Here is a 10000-nt window from a genome sequence, read left to right as displayed (position 1 = left end):
AACAATGTCTGAGTGGCATTGACTAAAATACAATAGAGTACAGTATATACATATGAGATGAGTAAAGCAGTATGTAAACATTATTAAAGTGCCTCCAACGTCATTTTATAGAATTTGGCAGAAAGTCCAACTGGCCTCACAACCGCAGACCACGTGTAACCACGCCAGCCCAGGATCTCCACATCCAGCTTCTTCACCTGCGGTATCATCTGAGACCAGCCACCCGGACAGCTGATGAAACTGTGGGTTTGCACAATCGAAACATTTCTGCACAAACAATCAGAAACCGTCTCAGGGAAGCTCATCTGCATGACCATCAGCCTCACCAGGGTCTTGACCTGACTGCATTTCGGCGTTATAACCGACTTCAGTGGGCAAATGCTCACCTTCGATGGCCACTGGCACGCTGGAGAAGTGTGCTCTTCACGGATGAATCCTGGTTTCAACTTTACCGGGCAGATGGCAGACAGCGTGTATGGCGTCATGTGGGTGAGCGGTTTGCTGATGTCAACATTGTGAACAGAGTGCCCCATGATGGAGGTGGGGGTATGGGCAGGCATAAGCTACAGACAACGAACACAACTGCATTTTATTGATGCCAATTTGAATGCACAGAGATACCGTGAAGAGATCCTGAGGCCCATTGTCGTGCCATTCATCCCCGGCCATCACCTCATGTTTCAGCATGATAATGCACGGCCCCATGTCACAACGATCTGTACACAATTCCTGGAAGCTGAAAATGTCCCAGTTCTTCCATGGCCTGCATACTCAGACATGTCACCCATTGAGCATGTTTGGGATGCTCTGGATCGGCGTGTACGACAGCGTGTTCCAGTTCCCGCCATTATCCAGCAACTTTGCACAGCCATTGAAAAGGAGTGGGACAACATTCCACAGGCCACAATCAACAACCTGATCAACTCTACGCGAACGAGATGTGTCGCGCTGCATGAAGCAAATGGTGGTCACACCAGATACTGATTGGTTTTCTGATCCACGCCCCTACCTTTTAAAAAAAGTTATCTGTGACCAACAGATGCATTGTTGTTCAGTGTACATGATAGTCTAATCACACATACTGATCTGGACTACACTATACTACGGAGCCCCCTGGTCCTGGATGCATCCCTCTCTCTCTATCCTGAGGAGAACGTATTAGCACCTTGTCAACAGACTGTGGATGACAGGGATGACAGGGAAAGAAGAGCCCAGCGTCCCCACACCTCTCTGACCACAGGGAGAGGGAGAGAGAGGGGGGGGGGGGGTGACAAAGAGAGAGAGAGAGAGAGCGAGAAAGAGATGGGGTGACAGAGAGAGAGGGGGGCGGTGACAGAGACAGGGAGAGGGAACTCAAGGTTCACCAGGTTCATCATCATTTAGTAACACACATACTCTGGTCTAGTCTCATTTCATACTCTGGTCATTCTCAGCTCAACAACCATTCTCAGCTCAACAACCTCCCCAGTCCAGAGTAAAGTAATACCTGTGTGATAATCTTTAATCCGAACACATAATAAACCACTTTTCTGTAACCCTTTTTAAAAGCGTCAAGGCATTTAGAATTTCTATAAAAAAGCGTCACAGTGTTAACATTAAAAACACCAGAACATGTTTATTCGCTGTAACACTTTTTAAACACATGAACACATTTACTCAACACAAGGTGTAGGGTGTTGTTTTAACACTGTAAACCCCTAATTGCATATTTCCCAGCATGCCTTTCGATTGAATGTGATAGATACCCACCCATGACTGTGTTTGTTAGTGACAGAGTTATGGTTGTTGCATTCAATAACTTTTAGTCCTGGAGCCTTCACCAAGTGAATGTTTCAATTAAAAGTAAACCCTTTATATTATACATCTCATAAGGCCTTTAGTTATGGTCTAGTTATCCTCAGCCTTTAGTTATGGTTTAGTTATCCTCAATGTTATGGTCTGAAATTCCTGGGTCACAATATGCTGGTTTGTGAAGTGATTAATAATTCCTATCGGAATCCAGACAGAGAGAGGATATCTAACAATTTGAATACTGGAACAATAAACTGGAAAAACCATCTCAGTAATGGGTGCAATAAGTCCAACCCCTTACAGATAGGATTAGTTTAGAAAAATGTAAGTTATTTATCTTTGTGTAGTATATCAATTAATCAATCCACGTGCATGCAGAAACATAGATATTAAAACTAACTATTCTAAAAATCAACCTGCAACAAAGCATGCTGGGAAATATGATAATGAGGCCCTCCCACGTCTTACTCTGAAAGGGTTAATGGAAATGAACTCAACACAGTTGAATAACAAAAATATATATATATTTCTTGAATCAAAGGTCCTGTTCAGTGGTGAAATGTAGGTAAGGTGACAGACATTCCTAACACTGATCTGGGGTTATATGTGGACGAGGAGGAGTGTACTTTTAATGATGTAGCTATTCGGCCAATAAAGGTATTATTTTAATAAAAATCTCTCTCCGTCTCTCTCTCGCTCTCTCTCTCTCTCTCTCTCTCCGTCTCTCTCTCTCTCTCTCTATCTCTCTCTCTCTATTCTAAAATTGATTAAATATATTTTTCCTCATCAATCTACACACAATACTGACGAAGCATAAAAAGATTTACAAAAATAAATAAACACAAAATTAAAACTGAAATATTACATTTACATAAGTATTCAGACCCTTTACTCAGTACTTTGTTGAAGCACCTTTGGCAGCAATTACAGCCTCGAGTCTTCTTGGGTATGACGCTACAAGCTTGGCACACCTGTATTTGGGGAGTTTCTCCCATTCTTCTCTGCAGATCCTCTCAAGCTCTGTCAGGTTGGATGGGGAGCATTGTTGCACAGCTATTTTCAGGTCTCTCCAGAGATGTTCGATCGGGTTCAAGTCCGGGCTCTGGCTGGGCCACTCAAGGACATTCAGAGACTTGTCCCGAAGCCACTCCTGCGTTGTCTTGGCTGTGTGCTTAGGGTCATTGTCCTGTTGGAAGGTGAACCTTCACCCCAGTCTGAGGTCCTGAGCGCTCTGGAGCAGGTTTTCATCAAGGATCTCTCTGTACTTTGCTCCATTAATCTTTCCCTCGATATTGACTAGTCTCCCCAGTCCCTGCCGTTAAAAAACATCCCCACAGCATGATGCTGCCACCACCATGCTTCACCGTAGGGATGGTGCCAGCTATCATCCAGACGTGACGCTTGGCATTCAGGCCAAAGAGTTCAATCTTGGTTTCATCAGACCAGAGAATGTTGTTTCTCATGGTCTGAGAGTCCTTTAGGTGCCTTTTACTGAGGAGTGGCTTCCGTCTGGCCACTCTACCATAAAGGTCTGATTGGTGGAGTGCTGCAAATATGGTTGTCCTTCTAGAAGGTTCTCCCATCTACACAGAGGAACTGTGGAGCTCTGTCAGAGTGACCATCGGGTTCTTGGTCACCTCCCTGACCAAGGACCTTCTCCCCCGATTGCTCAGTTTGGCCGGGCGGCCAGCTCTAGGAAGAGTCTTGGTGGTTCCAAACTTCTTCCATTTAAGAATGATGGAGGCCACTGTGTTCTTGGGGACCTTAAATGCTGATCCCCAGATCTGTGCCTCGACACAATCCTGTCTCGGAGCTCTACGGACAATTCCTTCGACCTCATGGCTTGGTTTTTGCTCTGACATGCACTGTCAACTGTGGGACCTTATGTAGACAGGTGTGTACCTTTCAAAATCATGTCCAATCAATTGATTGACCACAGGTGGACTCCAATCAAGTTGTAGAAACATCTCAAGGATGATCAATGGAAACAGGATGCACCTGAGCTCAATTTTGAGTCTCATAGTAAAGGGTCTGAATACTTATGTAAATAAGGAATTTCTAAAAACCTGTTTTTGCTTTGTCATTATGGGGTATTCTGTGTAGATTGCTGAGGATAAAAAAAAAAATCCATTTTAGAATAAGGCTGTAACGTAGCAAATTGTGGTAAAGGTCAAGGGGTCTGAATACATTCCGAAGGCACTGTACTCTACTCTACTCTACTCTACTCTGCTCTGCTCTACTCTACTCTACTCTACTCTACTCTACTCTACTCTACTCTACTCTACTCTACTCTACTCTACACTACTCTACTCTACTCTACTCTACTCTACACTACTCTACTCTACTCTACTCTACTCTACACTACTCTACTCTACTCTACTCTACTCTACTCTACACTACTCTACTCTACTCTACTCTACTCTACTCTACTCTACTCTACTCTACTCTACTCTACTGTACTCTACTCCACACTACTCTACTCTACTGGGGGACAGGGGCTGGGGGACGGGGGCTGGGGGACTGGGAGGATGGGGGGCTGGGAGGTGGGGGGCTGGGGGGCTGGGGCTGAATGTACAGCAGTAGTATAGAGCAGTAGTGTACAGTAGCATTAAGGTACCAGATGGCCTGACACTAAGGCCTGTTCAGGCAGAGGAAGTGGAGCAGTAGGCTAAGCCACCATTATACAGGCTTAATCAGGACTAATCTCTATCAACTAAGGTTTTAGGATCACGTGACTGGGGACTGTCGGGTGAGGTTGTGTCTCTCTCTGGCAGGAGGTAAACTTGGCTTGTCGAGTAAAGCTTAAACCATGTATTTAGATTGTAGTTAGGTATTGTAGGTAGTTATCGTAGGTTATTGTAGTTATCGTAGGTTATTGTAGGTAATTATTGTAGGTAACTATTGTATTCGTCTGAGCCCTGTGAAGCACGAGGCTAGCTAACCCACGACTAGCTAGCGGGTAGCTACTGGTAACTATTAGCAACTGTGGATAGTTGTTTCACGCTTGAGAGTACCTGTAATTATGCCAGCTAGCTGCCTACCATTAAGCTGTTTTTCTAACCTCATTGTCTGAAGCGTTGGCGTTAGGTAGTTAGTAGCTACTGTGCTCGAAATGTAGCTAGCTTGTTGCTACCTGGATAGCTAACTAAACAATAGCTGGAACGACCTAGCGAACAGACGCGAACTGGCTGAGTCGATTCAGTGGCTAGCTTTGTACTTGGCTAGCTAACAGTAGCTGCTAGGGGTAAGTTCTAACCTACATTTGTGTTTTGTTTTTACATACTGGTAACCAGAGTCGTTCAAGGGAATTCGAGACATGGGTGACTAGTTAACGTTAGCTTGGCTCTCTCTGTGTGTTCGTGCCGTGGGAGGAGTTTCTTTTTTCGTTGGCAGAGAGCAATGGCTAGCTAGTATGCTAACTATTCTAGCTAACTAACTGGCTGAATAAGTTGACGACGGACTCGCTCAAGCTGTCGGGACTAACCCAAAACTTTACACAACGTTAGACACGGACACAAATGATCTGCTTGGCGTGTTGACACACTGGTGGTTTGTTGTGGCCGAGTATTGGTGCTAAACCGTGTTGTTGGAGGCTGGCATGCTAATTGGCTGTGGCGTCATAGGATTCGGTGCCCTGGACGGTTTTCACGGAAGAATACTGTACCAAGTTAGCTAGCTGAATAAACTAAGTGTCACAATCGTCGGGAACAGAGGACCAAGGCGCAGCGTGGAAGGTGAACATATTTTTATTATATGAGTAATCACACGAACAAAACAACAAACGATAACGTGACGTCCTCGGTTTAAACACAAACCTAATTGGAACAAGATCCCACAAACACTGTGGGAAAACCACCTGACTCAATATGGTTCCCAATCAGAGACAACCAGCAACAGCTGATACTCGTTGCCTCTGATTGAGAACCACTCTGGCCAACATAGATATACAAAAACTAGACTAGACACAACGAGCACAAAACATAAACTCTACACACCCTGGCTCAACTTAAAAGAGTCCCTAGAGCCAGGGCGTGACACTAAGTTAGTCTATTCCTAGAAAGCATTGAACCGCTGTAGTTTACAACAATTATAGTTTCTGAGGTGGAAGTTGGGAGAGTTATATTTGGGTGTTTCATTGAAACGTAAGTGAGGGAGGCCCCGCTCTCTCGCTTTCCCAGATGTTTAGTTCATTTCATTCCGATCTCCTTTGCATTATTGTAGCCATTTTCTGCAGCCTGTCAACTATGTGTCTGTCTATCCTTGTTCTCTCCTCTCCGCACAGGCCATACAAACGCCTCACACCGCGTGGCTGCTGCCACTCTAACCTGGTGGTCCCTGCACGCACAACCCACGTGGAGTTCCAGGTCTCCGGCAGCCTCTGGAACTGCCGTTCTGCGGCCAACAAGGCAGAGTTAATCTCAGCCTATGCTACCCTCCAGTCCCTCGACTTCTTGGCGCTGAGGGAAACATAGATTACCACAGAAAACACTGCTACTCCTACTGCTCTCTCCTCGTCTGACCATGTGTTCTCGCATACCCCGAGAGCATCTGGTCAGCGGGGTGGTGGCACAGGAATCCTCATCTCTCCCAAGTGGACATTCTCTCTTTCTCCCCTGACCCATCTGTCTATCTCCTCATTTGAATTCCATGCTGTCACAGTCACTAGCCCATTCAAGCTTAACATCCTTATCATTTATCGCCCTCCAGGTTCCCTTGGAGAGTTCATCAATGAGCTTGACGCCTTGATAAGTTCCTTTCCTGAGGATGGCTCACCCCTCACAGTTCTGGGTGACTTTAACCTCCCTACATCTACCTTTGACTCATTTCTCTCTGCCTCCTTCTTTCCACTCCTCTCCTCTTTTGACCTCACCCTCTCACCGTCCCCCCCCTAATCACAAGGCAGGCAATACGCTTGACCTCATCTTTACTAGATGCTGTTCTTCTACTAATCTCACTGCACCTCCCCTCCAAGTCTCCGACCACTACTTTGTATCCTTTTCTCTCTCGCTTTCCTCCAACACTACTCACTCTGCCCCTACTCAGATGGTAATGCGCCGTCGCGACCTTCGCTCTCTCTCTCCCGCTACTCTCTCCTCTTCCATCCTATCATCTCTTCCCTCTGCTCAATCCTTCTCCCTCCAATCTCCCGATTCTGCCTCCTCAACCCTCCTCTTCTCCCTTTCTACATCCTTTGACTCTCTATGTCCCCTATCCTCCCGGCCGGCTCGGTCCTCCCCTCCTGCTCCGTGGCTTGACGACTCATTGCGAGCTCACAGAAGAGGGCTCCGGGCAGCCGAGTGGAAATGGAGGAAAACTAGACTCCCTGCGGACCTGGCATCTTCTCACTCCCTCCTCTCTACATTTTCTTCCTCTGTTTCTGCTGCTAAAGCCACTTTCTACCACTCGAAATTCCAAGCATCTGCCTCTAACCCTAGGAAGCTCTTTGCCACCTTCTCCTCCCTGCTGAATCCTCCTCCCCCTCCCCCCCGTCCTCCCTCTCTGTGGATGACTTCGTGAACCATTTTGAAAAGAAGGTTGACGACATCCGATCCTCGTTTGTTAAGTCAAATGACACCACTGGTCCTGCTCACACTGCCCTACCCTATGCTTTGACTTCTTTCTCCCCTCTCTCTCCAGATGAAATCTTGCGACTTGTGACGTCCGGCCGCCCAACAACCTGCCCGCTTGACCCTATCCCATCCTCTCTTCTACAGACCATTTCCGGAGACCTTCTCCCTTACCTCACCTCGCTCATCAACTCATCCTTGACCGCTGGCTATGTCCCTTCCGTCTTCAAGAGAGCGAGAGTTGCACCCCTTCTCAAAAAACCAACACTCGATCCTTTCGATGTCAACAACTACAGACCAGTATCCCTTCTTTCTTTTCTCTCCAAAACTCTTGAGCGTGCCGTCTTTAGCCAACTCTCATGCTATCTCTCTCAGAATGACCTTCTTGATCCAAACCAGTCAGGTTTCAAGACTGGTCATTCAACTGAGACTGCTCTTCTCTGTGTCACGGAGGCTCTCCGCACTGCTAAAGCTAACTCTCTCTCCTCTGCTCTCGTCCTTCTAGACCTATCTGCTGCCTTTGATACTGTGAACCATCAGATCCTCCTCTCCACCCTCTCCGAGTTGGGCATCTCCGGCGCGGCTCACTGTAGGATTGCGTCCTACCTGAAAGGTCGCTCCTACCAGGTGGCGTGGCGAGAATATGTCTCCGCACCACGTTCTCTCACCACTGGTGTCCCCCAGGGCTCAGTTCTAGGCGCTCTCCTATTCTCACTATACACCAAGTCACTTGGCTCTGTCATATCCTCACATGGCCTCTCCTATCATTGCTACGCAGACGACACACAATTAATCTTCTCCTTTCCCCCTTCTGATAACCAGGTGGCGAATCGCATCTCTGCATGTCTGGCAGACATATCAGTGTGGATGACGGATCACCACCTCAAGCTGAACCTCTGCAAGACGGAGCTGCTCTTCCTCCCGGGGAAGGACTGCCCGTTCCATGATCTCGCCATCACGGTTGACAACTCCGTTGTGTCCTCCTCCCAGAGTGCAAAGAGCCTTGGCGTGACCCTGGACAACACCCTGTCGTTCTCCGCTAACATCAAGGCGGTGACCCGATCCTGTAGGTTCATGCTCTACAACATTCGCAGAGTACAACCCTGCCTTAAACAGGAAGAGGCACAGGTCCTAATCCAGGCACTTGTCATCTCTGAGTTCCCGCTCAGCCCAGTCAAAACTGTTCGCTGCTCTGGCACCCCAATGGTGGAACAAGCTCCCTCACGACGCCAGGACAGCGGAGTCACTCACCACCTTCCGGAGACACTTGAAACCCCACCTCTTTAAGGAATACCTGGGATAGGATAAAGTAATCCTTCTATCCCCCCTTACCCCACCAAAAAAAAAAAAAGGTGTAAAGTGGATGTCCCACTGGCTATCATAAGGTGAATGCACCAATTTGTAAGTCGCTCTGGATAAGAGCGTCTGCTAAATGACGAAAATGTAATGTAAATGTGACGCCAACAATCAGTCAGGGGATCCGCTTCATATGGACATAAAAAAATAACAATACATTTTTGGAAATTATTTTTGTAATAATAATAGTACAAACCATTAAAGTTCTAATCTATTCTATCCTAATCTAATTTAACCCAGCACAGTCAGCCTCCACCAAACCACTTTCAGAGTAAAAGCCAAATATGTCTGTTCAGGGGCTAGAGGTCAGGGGTCAGGGTTCAGGGGTTAGGGTTCAGGGGTCAGGGTTCAGGAGTCAGGGGCCATCCATGTCAGTGGGAAATTGTCCTGCTGCTCTGCCCTGCGGTGCTGTCATACTTGGCAGGGTGGTGATGTCAGGAAGCCTGCCTCTGTCCCTCTGTCCCAGTCTGTCACCCAAAACTAACACAGAGAGGGAAGCTGGGGGACAGGCAGGCAGGGAGGCAGGGAGGGAGGGAGGGAGGGAGGGAGGGAGGGAGATGGAGGGAGGGAGGGAGGGAGGGAGGGAGGGAGGGAGGGAGGGAGGGAGGGAGGCGGTCTGTCCCAACACCTCACAGCCTGTTACCCAAGCCAGGACCCCAGAGACCCACAGGCTGTCAACACTGATCCACAGACAGACAGACAGACAGACAGACAGACAGACAGACAGACAGACAGACAGACAGACAGACAGACAGACAGACAGACAGACAGACAGACAGACAGACAGACAGACAGACAGACAGGCATATTCTGGGGCCATGAATGGAACAAAATGGTATAGTTGTTGTCTATATGAGAATGCTTTTCTTCTAAAAGCAGATGCCTAAATCACCTTAACTTCAGTTCCACCAAAACACATCTGTGCTGCCTCTTCGTGGTGGGGGGTTCGGGGTTGTCATAGCAATAGAGGGATTTTATAGTTCTCTGATATTTGGTGAACACTGGACAAAAAGAGAGAGAAAGAGAGAGACGGAGGGAGGGAGAGACAGGGAGAGAGGGGGATGGAAGAGAGAGTAAGAGAGAGAGAGAGAAACAGAGTGTGAAAGAGAGGGAGAGAGAGAGAGAGAGAGAGAGAGAGAGAGAGGGAGGGAGAGGGATTGAGAGAGAGAGAGAGAGAGAGAGAGAGAGAGAGAGAGAGAGAGAGAGAGAGAGAGAGAGAGAGAGAGAGAAGAGAGAGAGAGAGAGAGAGAAAGAGAGAGAGAACGAGAGAGAGAGAGAAGGAGAGG

At 47.5% G+C, this 10000-nt stretch overlaps 1 protein-coding gene across 1 annotated transcript in view; it reads left to right on the top strand.

Moving 5' to 3' along the window:
• LOC311138296 (dedicator of cytokinesis protein 3-like) overlaps positions 1–10000 on the top strand; it is a gene marked incomplete at both ends in the record, with an annotated part of 83865 nt that overhangs the window by 40060 nt on the left and 33805 nt on the right. The gene's annotated exons all lie outside the window — the stretch shown is intronic.

The sequence above is a fragment of the Coregonus lavaretus genome, assembly GCF_964263955.1.
Source record: "Coregonus lavaretus genome assembly, chromosome: 12".
Classification (NCBI taxonomy): Eukaryota; Metazoa; Chordata; class Actinopteri; order Salmoniformes; family Salmonidae; genus Coregonus; species Coregonus lavaretus.
The sequence above is the reverse complement of the archived record's forward strand: the minus strand, read 5'-3'. Positions and strand labels throughout refer to the sequence as shown.